The sequence below is a fragment of the Nothobranchius furzeri genome, chromosome 12, assembly GCF_043380555.1.
Source record: "Nothobranchius furzeri strain GRZ-AD chromosome 12, NfurGRZ-RIMD1, whole genome shotgun sequence".
In the NCBI taxonomy this organism is placed as follows: domain Eukaryota; kingdom Metazoa; phylum Chordata; class Actinopteri; order Cyprinodontiformes; family Nothobranchiidae; genus Nothobranchius; species Nothobranchius furzeri.
This window is the reverse complement of record NC_091752.1, coordinates 20,195,813-20,213,329: the sequence shown is the minus strand read 5'-3', so window position 1 is coordinate 20,213,329 and position 17,517 is coordinate 20,195,813.

Genomic DNA, 17,517 nt, shown 5'->3' with positions numbered 1-17,517 from the left:
TACAATAACATTTGATGTCCTCCAAAGCAGGCGATTTTATTTTTCTATTGGAAATGTACTCTGTAGATGTTTTGTGTTAGAATAAATTGGTCCCTTTAACACTAAAATGTGTTTTCCTTTGGCTGAAAACATGAATGCTTTTATTTCAAAACAATCGTAAGTATTTTAGTTTGAAAATGTAGTCTGATTTAGTGTTTTAGTGCCTGGTGATGTTGCAGTTTATCACCAGTAGGTGGCAGCAGAGAGCTCAAATGAAACTGGGTTTCTTTCAAAAAAGTTAAACACAACTGTAATTGTTGACCCAAAATAAATAATAAACAGTTTTTTTTTATTTGTTTGGAGAATAAAAAATTGAAAGTAGGTAAATATCCTGACAAGAGGGTAAAAACATTTGGTGGATTGTACTGATTAGATATTTTTTCACAGCAAAATCCAAATGATTAGAAACTCTGCTGAAGTTCAAGAGGAATTTATGCAGAAACAAAACGATCACTTTCTAAACAAAGCTGTTGGGAACAACCAGAGGTTCGACATAAGAGTTTCCCATCCTGAGCATTCCTCAGGAAGAGCTGCTTTGCTAAATCAAGCAGGAATCTCAGTGACACAGAGGATGAGATCCTCGAGGGGGGGGGGGGGGGGGGGAAAGCAAAAGATCCCAAAAAATCTTCGGAAAGTTTTGTTTTAACTGAAAACGTGTTTTCATGGTGAAACAACAAGGCCTTGATGTCCTGCTGTATTGTTTTTGCATTTCTCTGCATTTATGGGGTTTCCTTTCCTTTATTCTACAGTCTAATAAATGCTTGTTGGTTATAAATTAGATTGAGGTGTGTGTGCATGGCCCACTGCTCACCCAGGGTGCATCCAGCCTCTGGCTGACAGCATCAAACAGCCTAACACTGCATCAAGCTTCACATCTTCATGAATCCTATTAGACTGTACTTTCATCTTTTTATTTCATGAAGCACTTTCGACTGGTGTTTTGGAGTAAAGCACATTTGCATGGGCTCATTAACATTCTTCCCCTCTAATATGATCCCTCCAGGTGGAGACATTAAGGGTGTGTCTGGATTTGTTTCAGATAAAGAAAATTAATGCTGCAAGTTGTCTGTGAGTGTGTGTTGGCACTGGGAGGATCCTGCCTCTCGGGTCCGTGCAGATCATTTACCTTTGAAGCTTTTGTTTCCTCGGATGTTGGGTGTGTGTGTGTGAGTGAAATGCTGTTTCCCAACAATAACCTTGTTCACACACACCACCTAATATGTATCAGACCTTTTTGGCTAACACTGTCCTCTATTATCTCCAGCTCTTATGTGGCTGGTTCATCAACAAACTTTGCTCCCCCCCCCCCCCCCCTCTCTCACCCCAATTCCATTTAAATTAAGTTTGTTAATATAGCACCAAATCACAAGAGTCGTCTCAAGGCACTGCATGAAGTAAAACATTCTTATTGAGTTCAGTTCATTATGCCAGTCAGTTAAAAGTTTCCTATGTAAGGAAGCGCAACAGATGGCATTGAGTCACTCACTTGTGTGTCAGAGATTTTACAGCAATCCCCGCACTAAGCAAGCATGTAGCGACAGTGGAGAAGAAAACCCCAACAGAACCTGGCTCAGCATGAGCTTGCACACACACCTCTCTCTCAGCCTCCTGCAGCAGCTGTGTGTGATTTCGCGGGAGAGAAGTTGTGATGAGTGAAATCCGACCCCACTGAAAAGGACAGGGCAGGTAACCCCACTCCAAGGCCTTTGTTACCCACTTCATTTAAAAACAGGGGTTTCAGTGCTGCATCGGGGCAGGCAGAACCTGAAAAGTAGGATTTTTTTTCCCCCAGAAAACAATTCTTGATCTAGTTGTAAAGCTGGCTGTGGAGCGTGAGCCGGGTTAGGAAAGCAGATAAATGTCATTTTGTTTGTGTTGTCAGGAAAAATGTTCAGTTAACCAATGGAAGCTGGTTGTTTTCCCCTCACTGCCTGTTTTTCCCCTCATTGTCTCGCAGCATTGTGAAGCAAAGAATCGAATTTCCTGTGTGATGAATTGGGAGGAAAATAGTCCCCCGCAGGCGACGAATGCTCCAGCTTCCTTCACAAAGTCACAGGAATCTCTGAGACCACCGAAGTCAACAAACAAGTAACTGCCCTCTTACGTGCTGTTTGATATTTCAGGTAATTGATACCTGAGAGGTTCCATTCAGCTGCATTTCCTCAGCAACCTTCATGCACCCCAGCAAGGGGGGGGGGGGCTCTGTTCAGTTGGGGCTACCTTCGGAGCGAAGCGGCGTAGCTGTTGAGGAAATGATCCTTCTGCATCAGCTTTCTGAGGGAATACTGGGTTACAGTAAGTACCATGGTGTGTTTCTGGGGCGTCTCCTGGTGGGAGGACAGGGCCGTTTCAGCCATGGCCCCCTCATCGTCGATCATCAACAACCTCAGGACCAAAGAAGGGGAAGATGGAGACTAAACATTGGATTACTGTCAGATTTATCTTTTAGAAAGGCAGTGGAGGAGGACTTGAAAGTATTTTTTGAAATCAATATTGATAGTAGTACTGCAGAAATAACCACAGTATGGGAGGCCTCAAAGGCATACATTAGAGGAAAATTTATAGCACATGCAGCTAGAAAGAAAAAAGAGTATCAACAAGATTAAGGAATTAGAGGAGGAAATAAAAAGAAAAGAACTAGAACTGTCAAAAGGCTTCTCTGATAGTAAACTTCAGTAATTATGTAAACTTAAGTACTCCCTACACAGCATATATAACAAGAAAGCAGAATATGCTTTGTATAGGCTAAAAAGTTATTATGAAGGAGGGGAGAAAATGGGGAAATTGTTGGCTAGACAACTAAAAGAAAAAAATAATAGTAATGCCATCCCAGTTATAAAACGGGGGGATGAAGAAATTTACACAGCTAAAGGCATAAATAATATCTTCCAGCAAAATTACGAAAAATTGTACACATCTTTAATCTCGGTGGACAAGCCAAAAGAAAATATAGAACGGTTCCTTCTGAATGTAGGTCTGCCCAGGCTTAAAAGTCATGAAGCAGAGGGACTAGATTTGCCTATAACTGAGGCCGAAATTAGGAAGGCGATTGCCTCCATGAAAAATGGAAAGTCACCAGGTTATGACAGACTTCCTGTAGAGTACTATAAGACCTTTGCAGATATTGTTGCACCAATACTCCGTGAGGTATACCAGGAAATGTTTGATAAGGGCTGCGTAGCACCAACTTTTAACGAAGCGGTGATATCACTAATCCCCAAACCAGGTAAAGATCCAACTGACCCTTCAAGCTATAGACCCATTAGTTTGCTCAACCTTGGCTGCAAAATTCTCACAAAGATACAGGCGACACGTTTACAACGGGTATTACCAAATATCATACATCCTAATCAAGTTGGGTTTATGAAAAATAGAACATCGACAGACAATGTTAGACTCCTACTACATCTGATGTGGCTCAGTCAATCCCGAGATGTTCCTATTGCTGCTCTATCTTTGGACGCTGAAAAGGCGTTTGATAGGGTGGAGTGGCAATTTTTGCTCTCCACCCTTGGTCATTTTGGTTTCACTGCTGATTTTATGAAACGGATTACAATGTTATATAAGGAACCTAAGGCTGCGGTGATGACAAATGGGAAAGTCTCCCCTTTCTTCAATCTGACTAGAGGGACTAGACAGGGATGCTCTCAGAGCCCCTTATTATTCATTATTTTCTTGGAGGTCCTAGCAGTGTCCATCAGAACGCACCAGGGAATAAAAGGAATAAGGGTAGGGGGCAATGAATATGAGTTACTGCTGTATGCGGATGACATTTTGGCAGTGTTATCGGAGCCCTAAAAGTCGCTACCACATTTAATGGATACTATACAATCTTTTTCTAAACTGTCTGGGTACTCCATTAATTGGAGGTAATGCCACTTTCTAAGCTATGCATTTCATCCAGAAACATTTAAATTTAAATGAAATATCTCGATATTAACCTCTCTGAGGATGTAGATGAGATAATAGCATTGAACTTCAACCCCCTGCTTCAAAGGCTAAAAACAAATCTTGATGAATGGTCAAAACTAAAATTGAGTCTGATGGGAAAAATTAATACTATAAAGATGATTGTTGCCCCACAAATTACATATGTTATAATGATGTTGCCAATTAAGATTCCATCTGCCATCTTTAGACAACTAGATCATGTAATTAAAAAAATTTTATGGAATGGGAAAAAAAACAAGACAGAAATTAAGGAAATTATGTGCACATAGGGAGAAAGGAGGGCTGGGTTTGCCAGACCTGAGATTGTATTATCTAGCATTTGAGATGACAAAAATAGCAAGGTATTGGCAAACAATAACAGATAAACCAGGGTGGATGGAGGTGGAGGAAAAGTTATGTTTACCTTTTCAACCTTCAGCAATACTAGCACAAAGGTCTAATATTACTAATCCAGTACTTTTACATTCAAAGGATGTATGGAACAAAGTCCATAGACTGTTAAACCTCAAACATACTCAGCAGAAATATTCCCCATTATTTAAACTAACTATCCTCGTCTGAAACTAACTATTGTAGATTTGGGCGTTTCTGTCATATGCTGAACTAGTGCAAGAGTTTAACTTGGAGGGAAGGGGTCACTTTTGGAAGTTCTTGCAAATGAGAAGTTGTATTACCTCGCAGCCATATAATATTGAAGACAACACAGTAACTGAGTATATGAAACTTCCAGCTAGTAAACAAAAAGCCTCGCAGTTCTATAGAATCATGAACTCTCTCCTCAGTGATGAGTCCAACCAGTTAAAAATGATCTGGCAGAAAGACCTTGGCATAATGTTCGATGATGATGAATGGAAAATAATTGTTGTTAACTGTGGCAAACACGTAAGAGAGGTGAGGAGTAAACTCACGCAATATAATGTGCTACACAGATACTATTATATACCATCTAGACCAGGGGTGTCAAACTCATTTTAGCTCAGGGGCCACATTGATGGAAATCTAGTCCCAAGTGGGCCGGACCGGTAAATTAAAAACAACTTCAGATTGTTTTCTTTGTTTTAATACAATCCATATAAAACAAAGCTGGAGCCTGAGGACAGTGTATCCAAAATAGTACAAGTACAACACCTGAAGTGTACTTGAAAATTTGAAAAACATTAAAAATCAATAAATGAAAAAAAAAAACATTCCTTAGTGATTCAAAGAGCTTAAAGATCACATGGCTAGATCAGTTTCATGCAGCACTTAAAATATATTTGACTCACTTTACTTTTACATCTTTTTGCTTTCACCAGCACATCAATATCAGAAGTCACATCCTGAGTGGCGGCCAACTTCAGGATGTGATTCAAGTTCTTGTGTGAGCCTTGAGCGCAGCTTTGTTTTATTTATACTCATTACAGAGAAAACTTGCGCACAAAGATACATTTATTTTCACTCTACATTGTAAAGTTTGAAAATAAACCATCTCGCGGGCCGGATTTAATCCGCTTGCGGGCCGCATATTTGACACCCCTGATCTAGACTGTATAGAATGAAGCTAGTGGATGACGATTCATGTTGGAAATGCAAAACGAGTATTGGGACGTTCATGCATTGTATTTGGGAATGTGCTCCTATCAGATGTTTCTGGACCCGTATTGTCAAGATCCTAAGTATTTGGTGTGGAACAGACATCCCTTTTAACCCAGAACTGTGATTATTGGGTGATAAATCTCAGTTGCCTAATGTAAACAAATGTAATTTTTTGATCATCTCAGTGGGGTTAACAACAGCCTGTCGAGTCATTTTAAGACACTGGAAAGCAGTAGAATCTCCAGAGGTTAAGGAATGGGTCTGTGCAATGGCCCAATCTGCATCATATGAATGTATGCTCAGTAGACTGAGTGAAGACAACAGAGGAAAAAAAGGAACTTCTCACTGGGGTGTTTTCTGGAACTTTATAAAGACAGACAAAGGCCTTATGTGACTGCTGTTATTCCAACACTACGTGTCTGCAAGAGTTATATGATTGGGACCTGTATCCAAAATCAACTGTTATATCTGTATGTTTAGTCCCTCCATGTTAGTATCTATTGAGACTGTTATGTACCAGCCCCCAAAAGAAAGTTCAATAAAAACTTGAATTTCAAAAAAAAAAACAAAAAAACAACCTCAGGTCCAGCAGATTATGGACTGTTCACTGCAGCCCCCCATTTTGAGCGCCACACGTTCAAACATACCATCAGATTTCACAGACAGGTGTCCCTTTAATGCAACCGTACGCCACCTCACATCAACATGTGGCATGTTTCACGTTTCACTGCTGAACAAAAGTAACACAAAGCTATGCATTCATCCGGGCTCGGCATCGACGCTTAGGTGGAAAAGCAGATATTCCCAAAATGCCACTGCATGCTTCCCCTTGAGGGGATTCTGTCACTCAATGAGATAATCACATAGTGGGAACACTGGGCTGCTAGTAGGAACTTGCAATCTGCAAAAACAAACATTTCCTCTGCTAAAGTGAGATGCATGCGTTGTGGGTTCTGACATCTTCTGAGCCTGAAGGTGGGCGTGCCCTAGGGGTGTGTGTGATGGAAAGTAAAAGAGAAACACCGAGTTAAACTAACAGTGAGCAGTTTCCTGCTCCTCCGCCCTACTGGTAGAAAGTGGAATTACAACAGTTATAAACAACTCTGCAGCAGCCGGCTGTAGGCGCTAGCGCCAAAAACGAGCTAATGCTAACATACACCAACTAATACTAAAATAAACCACAAAGTAAAAAGTTCCACACTTTTGGACAAATTTTTTTATTACAAGTCCAGTAGTAACAAAACTAGGTCAGCATCAGTCAGTGATTTTGTAGCCTCATTTAACTCCCTCAAACTATTGTAGGCCGTGCCGATGTTCACTCTGGTTTTAGCTCTTTGCTTCACTTCCAGAGACATTACTCTCTTACTTTTACTTCCAGGCTCTGCCATGATGCCAACAGAAAAAGTAAACTTCTTTTTTGTGCTTTTATTGACGATTGGCAAACTGAAAATGCGAACCACTAGCATTACAGCCAAAAGACGTAAAGCACCCCCCAGAACACCTACCTGCTCTACAAAACTATTTAGTGCTGTTTTTGGTCAGTAGAGGGTCCGTCAGAGTGGCCTCAAATATGAAACTGGTCAATTTTCAAACCCAACAATCACTGAGATCAACATTAAAGATCTAACTTTAAGTTTCAAAAACTAGTTATTTTAATAATGATAAATTTATAGCTTTGTGGCACCCAGTTCATGTTTGGACACTTGCCTCAAGTTGCCATCAGAGGAGCTACAACTAAGACATTTAATTATTAGCTCTATTTTTCTGTACTATTTGAGGTGCTGCTTGGTTTTTGTGTGCCAATTCTGGTCATAATATTATAAAACTGTCTCGTTAATTAAGAAACAATTATAATATGTTTTACATTGTTAGAATGTATGAACTGCTAAAAGGTTAATTGTATTTGGCTGCATGGTGGTGCAGTGGTTAGCACTGTTGCCTCACAGCACGAAGGTCGCAGATTCGAAACTCGGCTGTGGCCTTTCTGCGTGTTCTCCCCATGCATGCGTGGGTTTTTTCCAGGTACTCCGGTTTCCCCCACAGATCACAACATGCCCTATAGGTTATAAATTGTAAGTTGCTTTGGATAAAAGCGTCTGCTAAACAAATAAACATAAACATAATATAACTCTAGAGAAATTGCCTCTGGTGTGATCCATTAATAAATAAATGAATAAAACTAAACCTAAATATTTTTCACTAAGAAGACGGTGGCTGTGCTCCTAGTCAGATGTGTCCTCCACCTCTCCGTCCAGCATGTCTTCCTGTCTCACAGCTCTAACACACACCAGGAAGCCAGCCTGAGCCATTTCCTGCATGTCTGACATCACCTTAAAGGAGTGGTTGCTGAAAACAGTGCAAACAGCCTCCTCATAACAACCCACAGTTCATTTATGTTATAGCATGACCATGTCTTCCTTCATAAGCCCGTCTCTGGCTAAAGAACAGTCCCCTAACGAAGCTCACATGCTGTTCACGACTTTGATGTCGCATTAAGGTTTTCAGGCTCCGCTCGCTCAGTTCAAAGCTTTGACCACTCAGGTCCTGGTTTAATTTATTTTGCAGCTGGCCTGGATGTTAATTTGGAGGCACGTGACACATCACAGACCAGAACCAGCCTTGATCTCAGTGGAGTTCATCGATCTGCTGACATGGCTAATATAGGAGGCACTTTCTGGAGGAAAACAATTAGACGGTAAAGAGTGAGACATGCACAAAAATGGGATTTGTGCAGAGCTACAACTTATTTTCTGTTTCTGTTGTTATCATTTATGCTACTGCAGATGTAAAAAACAAAAATAACAATTTAATTTCTCACCATTTGATTCTTCTTGCATTTTATACAACATAATTTCTCTTTACACAATCACATTTTAAAAGATGTGTCAAAATATTCTAAAGCGGAGGTTCACTGAGAAACACAAAATACTTGTTCTTTTGACATTCTGAGTTTAAAATATGAAAACAGTCTTCTCCCTATTTCCTGCATTAGCCGCCGAAAGAAAAGAGACGCAGAAACACTCAAGTCAGAAATAGCCAGACTGATCTGTCATGCGACCGTGGAACGCTGTGGTGATTTAGTGGCCAGGAGAGAGCAGAGCACGTCTCTCTGAGTAGCAGCTAAATTTAGCATTAGCAATTCAAACAAAATGGTGGAACCTGTTCAGGCTTGTGTTATTTGGGAATATTAAACTTCAACGTTGAGTTTTTTTCTCCCAAAACAGAAGAGCGAACGGAGGCAGCAGAAGAGTTGCTCTTCGCCAATCAGAGGCGAGATGTTTGCATATCATGAATATTAATGAGTAAGACTCCGAATCTTGTCCTTCTCTGCCCTCCACTCCTCTGACCAACTTCTGTTTCCTGAAACAGAAGAACCCAGTTTTTTATTTTTTGCAGAAAACAATTAATAAGGTATTCATTCATACTAGAGGCCGCAGCAAGTCTGTAGAAATAACACGTGTACGCCAACTTTAATATCTTAATCTGTTATCACTCAAGAGTTTGACTTATGAAGCTGCCACCACTTCATAGTTTAGCTCAGTGTCTGTAATACTGGCAGGGTTTCGGATTTTTGTGTTGGTTAAAGTGGATTAATTCCAGTGGTCATGTTAATCCAGACTGATTCCAAATGTTAATCACTTGTAGATGAAGATTTAAAGGATAATTTTCATGAAACTTTTGCATGTCAACATTCTTACCGAAAAGTTAAAGGGGACAAAACTTACCTTTCGCATCTTTTTGTGCCGCCATGTGGGTCTCTACTGCCTTTTATGAATTATGTGCCTAAAGCAAGCTGTTTCAAAAAGTCCCTATTTGTGATGTCACAAATGGGAAAATTAGGATAGAAACACCTCTGTTGGAAGAGCAGCAGCTTTCACCCCGAGCTCCTCCTGGATATTGGGGCTTCTCAGCGATAGCAGCCAATCGGGGTGGGTGGGCGTGTCCAGATCTAGCTTGTTTTCTTAAAGTGACAGAGCCCTAAAACAGCTCATTCTGGAAGGTACTGAAAGTGTCAAGAATAAAACGGCTAAAATTGTTTTATGTGAGAGGATTTAGAGCAAAGAACTTCATAAGAATGTTTTTATTGACCATATAACTATTATAACTTAAGAAAATGTCATAATGGCTGCTTTAGACTTCCTGTGGTTTTAATAGCTTTTATTTCAAAAGGAATTCATCCTAAAGACACGAACACTGAGAAAATACACAAAATGAGAACAGTCAGACAGTTGCCCAAGATCTGATACCCAAATAAAATAGTTCTTAAATCTTTAATTCAGTAGTCTAAGAGTTAAAATGTTTAGGAGCATTTGACCTTTCTGCAGAACGCAGAGTTCAACAAAAACATAAACCAGTGTTGTGTCTGCTTAAACGTTGTTCATGAAATTTATCACATGGGAACACAAAGGGCTTCTGCAAAAACACACACACTGTTATGGCTTGAAGGAAAGTTAGTGTTTAATAGGAGCATGCTGCACCTCTGTGTGTGTGTGTGTGTGTGTGTGTGTGTGTGTGTGTGTGTGTGTGTGTGTGTGTGTGTATACAGAGACCAAATTAAAGTGAGCGTTCAGTTTTCGCTCTCACACAACCTCAAAGTGCTGCTCGAGACATCTCTCACATTGCTGTGATCTTCGGCATGTCCATGGGGTCTTTGTGTGTGTGTGTGTGTGTGTGTGTGTGTGTGTGTGTGTGTGTGTGTGTGTGTGTGTGTGTGTGTGTGTGTGTGTGTGTGTGTGTGTGTGTGTGTTGGTCCCAACATAAGTAACCATGCTTTATGGCAACACCGCCCTCATTATGTTTGTCTGGCTGCCTGCTGATTCCATGACGGGAGTCGGTCCTGCAGGCTTCGCCTCAGATGTGTGTTGATTTGTGCTCTGGAGCGGCTGGAGCTGCTTTAAATGCCAGCACACCAAGCAGGGACACAAAGCAAACTCGACTAGTCGCCCTTTGATCCCTGCCATGATGGCAGAGTGGTGAAATAATGAAATTGTAATAACCGAGGAGCTTGACTGATGGTGAGGCATGTTCACTCAGGCTGAAAGATTAAAAGACATTCTTCAAATAAGAAAGGGTTCTTGTAAAAAACGAAAGAGGTGACAATATTTCCACAAACTTTGTTGACTTGAATAGAAAGAATCTTAACACATCACATGTTGTTTGTTCTACCTGGAAGGTGAGGACTCAGAACAAATGGTCTACACCCAATCCGCTGATGACCTTTGACATCCACCATGTGCTGCAGAACTGACCCCTTTGTGTTTTCTCTTCCACAACAAAACATCTCGTTGCCGTCCCGACCCAAACATGGAGGTGACAGTTCCTCCAGAATGCAAGTGAGACTCATGTTGATGCAGAAGTTTCACATGCAGGAATCCCGTTTAGATTTAGGAGCGACGGCCTCAACCTTATTCTTGGCTCCGGGGTTAAGAGGAAGCCTGGTTGTGCTAGTCCCGAGAGCCGAGCCCCTTTAGCAGGACCAGATGTTTTAGTTTGTATGTACAGACACAAACTTTACGCTCAGGATTGTGGTTAGCTGAAATTATCATATGGAAAATATTCAAGTTGATCACGCAGAGGTTGCCGGGACTCCAGAGACATCTGATCCCACTTGAAACGGTTCCAGAGAACAGCAAGAGCAGGGCAAACGTATGCTAATCAAAAATCAGGGATTGTGGGTGCAGAGTTTCACCTCATTATGGTAACTTGGTGAACTTATGATAATCAGCCCCCAAGATCAGACTAAACATGTCGAAGAAAGGGCCTTGAGATTTTGAATGCAGGTCAATTTTTTATCTGCAGGAAGCTAACGGTATCAAACAATGATTGCATTTCTGCAGAATTCCATGTAAACAGCATTTCTATTGTTCTGGTGTGATTGCAAACTTATATGGGAGCACACGTGCTTTAAATTGTGTGAATGTTGGACGCAAGTTGGAAGTTTTGTGTATGACTTTAGCCAAAAATTGATAAAAATCAAAACAGCATTTTAAGATTTGTTGTTTAGCCAAAGAGCTGCCTTCCTGCATCTTTTGTGATTTTTTCTGAACAAAAACAGACACAACTCTATTATTAGGCATCTTTTTGTTCCATGAAAATGAACCGGTTTTTATTTACAGCAAAATGTTGTCTGAACCTCCTGAAATGAACTGACCGGTCACCATAAATTAACCCCTTAGCTAAACGCATGACCAAAACTAGAACAAAATCTCACTGCTTACACAGCACTCGGTGCTAAAAAGTGTGCAAATACAAATAAATTGTTGATCTAACTTAACAAAGAGAGACTAAAATACTGTCAGATTTTAAAACAAGGTCCTAGATGTATAATTTTTTTTGTTTGTTTGTTTTTTCCAGTTTGAAGGCCCTTCCCATTGTGAAACACAGTAGTGATGTTGTCATGGTTAGGGCTGTTTCATTTGATCTGACAATGGTTTGAAAGAAAAGTAAAAACTGTTTAAGGAAGTGTCAGTACAGACTAGACTGTCTTAGCAAGCAGGATGTGTGTGTGTGTGTGTGTTTGCGTGTTTGCTCTTGAAGTGTGTCGCTGCAGGTCAACCCTGACTCCGTGTATCACGCTCCGTGCCACAAACACACAGCCTAGCAGTGTGCCGTTTTCTGAAGCTGAGTGTGTTTTTCCCTATGTGCGCACATGTGTGTTTCCTTGAAAAACAAAAACAGAGTGAAAGGATGAAGGGACACACAGGCTCTGCATACAGAGGCAGCAAGAGCTGGTGAATACACAAGCGTCACGCTGCACTCAGGGGAAACATTTTTCTGCATCCAAGAGTTTTTGAGGAATTTTTCATCAGAAACACGTTGAAATTTCAAAAATGAAATATGAAAGAACATTTCAGGGGATTTTAATCAATTCATAAAGAAGGTTGTCCCTGTGATTCTGAGGTGTGTTTTTCTTTAAAAGTTATAAACAATTATAAAAGAGAAGGATGAATGAGCTAGTCCAGGGGTCGGCAACCTGTTCCCATCAAAAAGCCATTATTACCAGTTTCCCACAGTAAAGAAAACACTGGGAGCCACAGCAGCTGCGGCGTTGTGGGCGGGGCCTACCCTCAGACAGCAGAGCGCTGCTCACAACAGGTGACAGCAGCCAGTACCGGTCGCTCGTGTACGTCAAAGTTATCTTTCATAAGAAGATAATCAATAAAACGATTTATATAAAGTGGATCCAGAAGTTGTAGCCCGTCTCTGCCTACAATATTTTGATATTTTTCACCCTGTTTTACTGAGCAGGTGCCACTTTTGTCATACGTTTCTTTTTAAAACGTGTTTAGACTGTTCAGAATACAAATCCTGGCTCTGTCACGTTTGATTGTTGTAATTAAACTTTGTAGGTGGGGAAGGTCAGAAAAGGATCCGATCATTTTGTTTTTCCCTCATTTACAGTGACGGAGATAACGGCGCAGTGCGCCTGGCTCTGGCGTTAATCAAGTTTAATTTTATCTATTTTCACAAGAAAACAGAACAGTTAAAAGCAGGGCTTGTGTTGACCGGACAGTTCCCGTATTTGACCGTTTATTTTGATGGAGAAAGAATAGAAAGAATTACCCCGACTCATGCAGACGAACTGACATTTTATTCGTTACGCACATCGCAGATGTAGCTAAATGACTCAAGAAAAGATTCCCATCTGAACATCTGAGCTGGACACTGCTCAGCGCAGCTCACTGTCAGCGCGTACATAAGGTGCACAGCGAGCTAAAGATGTGGAGAGGGGCTCGGAGCGCGTCGCAGAACCAGAGCGCATGCGGGAAGATTCCTCCGACTGAAGCGAGACTTGTCACTTAGAAAATGTTCCCTGATTATGAAACTTTTTTTTTTTTTTTTTTTTAATCTTTTATTTCATTCACAATGTATAAAATAAACACAAACAAATACAGGATACATTAACATATTGAAAAAAAACATTTGAATGAAAAGGAGCAGACAGAAGAAAAAATCTTATGATTTCTGCCCCTTTTTACGAAATAAAATTATCCGCCAAACAAACACAATATAACCTCGGTCACTTTATAATATTTTCACGTCTAATCTTTGACATTATAATTCTTCTTTTCATAATTACTAAATACATTAGATTTTATACATTTTTTAAATATTGCAAGTGTAGTTGATTCTTTAAATTCCTTGTTAATGGCATTCCACAATCTTACACCATTTACAGAAATGTTACATTCCCTCACTTTGGTTCTGAATCTAGGTTTCTCAAAGACATCAGTTCCTTTTAACATGTACCCACTTACTCTCTTATGAAATATTTTCTGAATATTAGTTGGTAGATTACTTGTATTCGCTCTGTACATTATTTGCAATATTTTCCACTCTACCAAGTCAGGAAATTTCAGTATTTTGTATCTAATGAATAATTGATTAGTGTGATCTCTATAGTTACTGTTATTAATGATTCTCAATGCTCTTTTTTGCAAAATGATCAATGGTTGTGTAAAAGTTTTGCAAGTGGCTCCCCAAATTTCTAAACAATAAAATAAATATGGTTCAATCAGTGAGTGATACAATGTTAACAACCCCGACAAATTTAGTAGAAACTTGACTCTATATAATACCCCTATGGCTTTGGCAATTTTCCCCTTTATATAACCTACATGTGATTTCCACGTGAGACTCTCATCGAACATGACTCCAAGAAATTTGGTTTCTTTTACCCTTTGAATTTCCATTCCATCTATCATTAAAGATACATCACAGCTTCTTTTGTTATTAAACAGTATATAGTTTGTTTTGTTCAGGTTCAGTGACAGTCTATTTATATCAAACCATTTTTTAACTTTAATCAATTCACTGTTTATCACTTGAGTTACTTCATGTATATTTAATCCTGAATAAAACAATGTAGTATCATCCGCAAATAAAACTGTGCCAAGTAAATTCGACACATTTACCAGGTCATTAATAAACAATATGAACAGTTTAGGTCCGAGGACTGACCCTTGTGGTACACCATAATAAATATCTTTTAATTCAGATTTAGCATTATCTATTTGAACAAACTGTTTTCTATTGCGTAAATAACTATTAACCCATTGATGCGCCACCCCTCTTATTCCATACCGGTGTAATTTAAGAAGTAACCTTGAATGATCAATGACATCAAATGCCTTTTTTAAGTCAATAAAAACACTAATGAAATGGTTTTTATTGTCAATTGCTGATGAAATTTTATCTACTAAATCCATAACTGCCATTGCTGTTGAATGTTTGGTCCTAAAGCCATACTGTTCATGATTTAAAATTGAATTTTCGTCAATGAATTTGTCCAACCTTAATGCAAACACTTTTTCTAATATTTTGGAAAACTGTGGAAGCAGTGACACTGGCCTGTAATTAGTGAAACTCTGTTTATCACCGCTCTTAAATAATGGAACCACCTTGGCAATTTTCATTAAATCAGGGAAGACTCCTGTAGATAGTGACAGATTACAGATGTAAGTGAATGGTTTAATAACAGATTCAATTATAGCTTTTACAGTCACCATGTCCAGATCATCACAATCAGTTGATCTTTTGCTTCCCCAGTTTTTTACAATGTTTCTTATTTCTTGTTGATCTACTTTGTCAAGGAGAATACTATTGACATTTCTAGGTATTGTATTCATTGTATCGTGAATTATTGGTTTGCTTTCCACCAGACTCCTTCCTACATTTATAAAAAAATCATTGAATTCATTAGAAATTTCTTTAACTTCATAAATGTCTTTATTGTCCTTTACAAAGTAGTTTGGGAGTCTCGCATTTGTATTATCTCTGTTAATCACATTATTTATTATTCCCCATGTAGTCTTGATGTTTTCTTTGTTCTTATTCAATAGCTCACCATAGTATTCTTTCTTCTGTTTTCTAATTATTGTTACTAATTTATTTTTATATTTTTTATATCTGTCTTCGGCTTCCTTTGTTTGTAACTTTAAGAATCTCATATACAGACTATTTTTTTTGGCACATGCATTTTTAATTCCATTAGTCATCCATGGTTGGCTGAATAGCGCTTGTTCCTGTCTCCAATGTGGCGACACATCCACGAGCCGTCTGAGGAGAGTCCCAGAATCTCACATCCTCGTCAGCTCAGAAAGCGCATATGATTACGCACAAGCGTGATGTGTCAACCCGGTCTCGCAGTAAGACCGGATTGGAACTGTTCAGGTTTACGCAGACAATCTTTACATTTAGAATTAGCTTACAGATGTAAAATTAATGCAGTAAAATATAAAGCATTTTATTTAAATATCCATTCATTATTTTACAAGCACAGAGAGCCGCATCAGATGGATGGAAGAGCCGCATGTGGCTCCAGGGCCGCGGGTTGCCAACCCCCGAGCTAGTCTGTGCACAGCCAAAACCAGCTTAAGCCTGATTTATACTTTTCCGTCTGCGTCGATGCTGAGACACGCAACGCCATTATGCGTCGGCGCAAAGGCTCTCCGACGGGCTCACACAGGGTGACGGAGACACACCCAAAATTTAAACATCCGCCAAAGGTGACGGAGACCACAAGCTTGTGATTGGTCAGGACGCCACTTCCTGTATATTCATCACTAGCACTGCCATTGCCCCATTTAAAGGTAAAAAGATATTTAGCGGCAGACCCAGAACAGATTGACGAACGCATTGCAGAAAAAAATCTGAAAATATAAACGTTTATTCACCTGTGGCTGAAGGAGTAAAAAATACGGAGCAAATGTGGACGAAAATGACGGGAAACTTGGGTTTAGAGGTGGTGACCGCATTAGGAAGTGGAGGAGAACGAAGGACAAATTTGTCCATGTCATAAAGTCTCTGAAATATATAAACACATTAGTATATACACTATTGTGGACCAGATACATGGGTGTTATAATGGGAGGATACCGCTGAAAAGCGCTACTCCCTCGTTTGTGCTGGCGGGGAAATGCTTTCCAACATTTGCTGCCTGCGTAGAAGTTCGCATGTGAAAACCTTTCCGACACTCCGTGTGCGTCTCTCCATTGAGACAGAGAAGTATGTATAAATCAGGCTTTAGTGTTGTCGTAAAATCCCCACCAGCAGCAAAGTATATGGAAATATATGTGGTGCAAAAGTATTTGTGTTTTGCATCACATATACCTCCATAAAAATGTAGCAACCACGAGTCAAGTGCTGCAGGAATTTCTTCTAATTTGAGCCAGAATTACTGTGCAAAGCAGCAGATATTGTTTACTAATTAGAAAAAGATGACCAAAACCAAGTTTGCATAAACCATGCAATTTGAATTATTATAGGATAACAGCTTTGGAGGTGAACCCAGTATGGTCTGAGACCCGCAGCTAAAGCATACTGCTGCTGTCTAACCCCTCCTTTCCATCGGAGCCGTGACAGAGCCGTCAGCAGCACGTTACTGCAGCAGCACGTCATAGCTGCTGAAAGGAACCGCTGTGGTCAACAGAACCTTTTCCACTAGAGCCGTCAGCAGCGCGAGTCGGCCGCGTCTCAGGAGCAGCATGTCGTGGCCCTTACGCGTCGGTTCTATTTTCTATGCGCTATGCCTCTGAAACGGGTCAAGTTCGACAGTTTTGGGGAAGGAAAGACAGGAAATCGGACGCGGAAATGGAGCGAAGCTTCCCGAGATTTTCAGAATAAAGACACGTACTGCCTTCCGGTTGCTTTACTTTAAAAAAAAGTTATCACCTAGCTAGTGGTCTCCTTTGTTTTTCCATAATGGACGACGAAAGGTTGATCACTGAAGTGGAGAAGTACCCAATCCTGTTTGATCCCAGTCACAGTTTTTATAAAGACACGTCAAGAAGGATAATGCATGGAGTGACGTATCTGCGGTTTTGGGGCAAGATGGTGAGTAATGTTAGCCATGTTGTAGTTTTCTCCTGCTTGTCGTGTTTACTGACGAAGTCACGCGTGATTTTGCTAATGTCGTGTAACTTCGTGCTCTGTCGGTGACAGCTGCTCCCC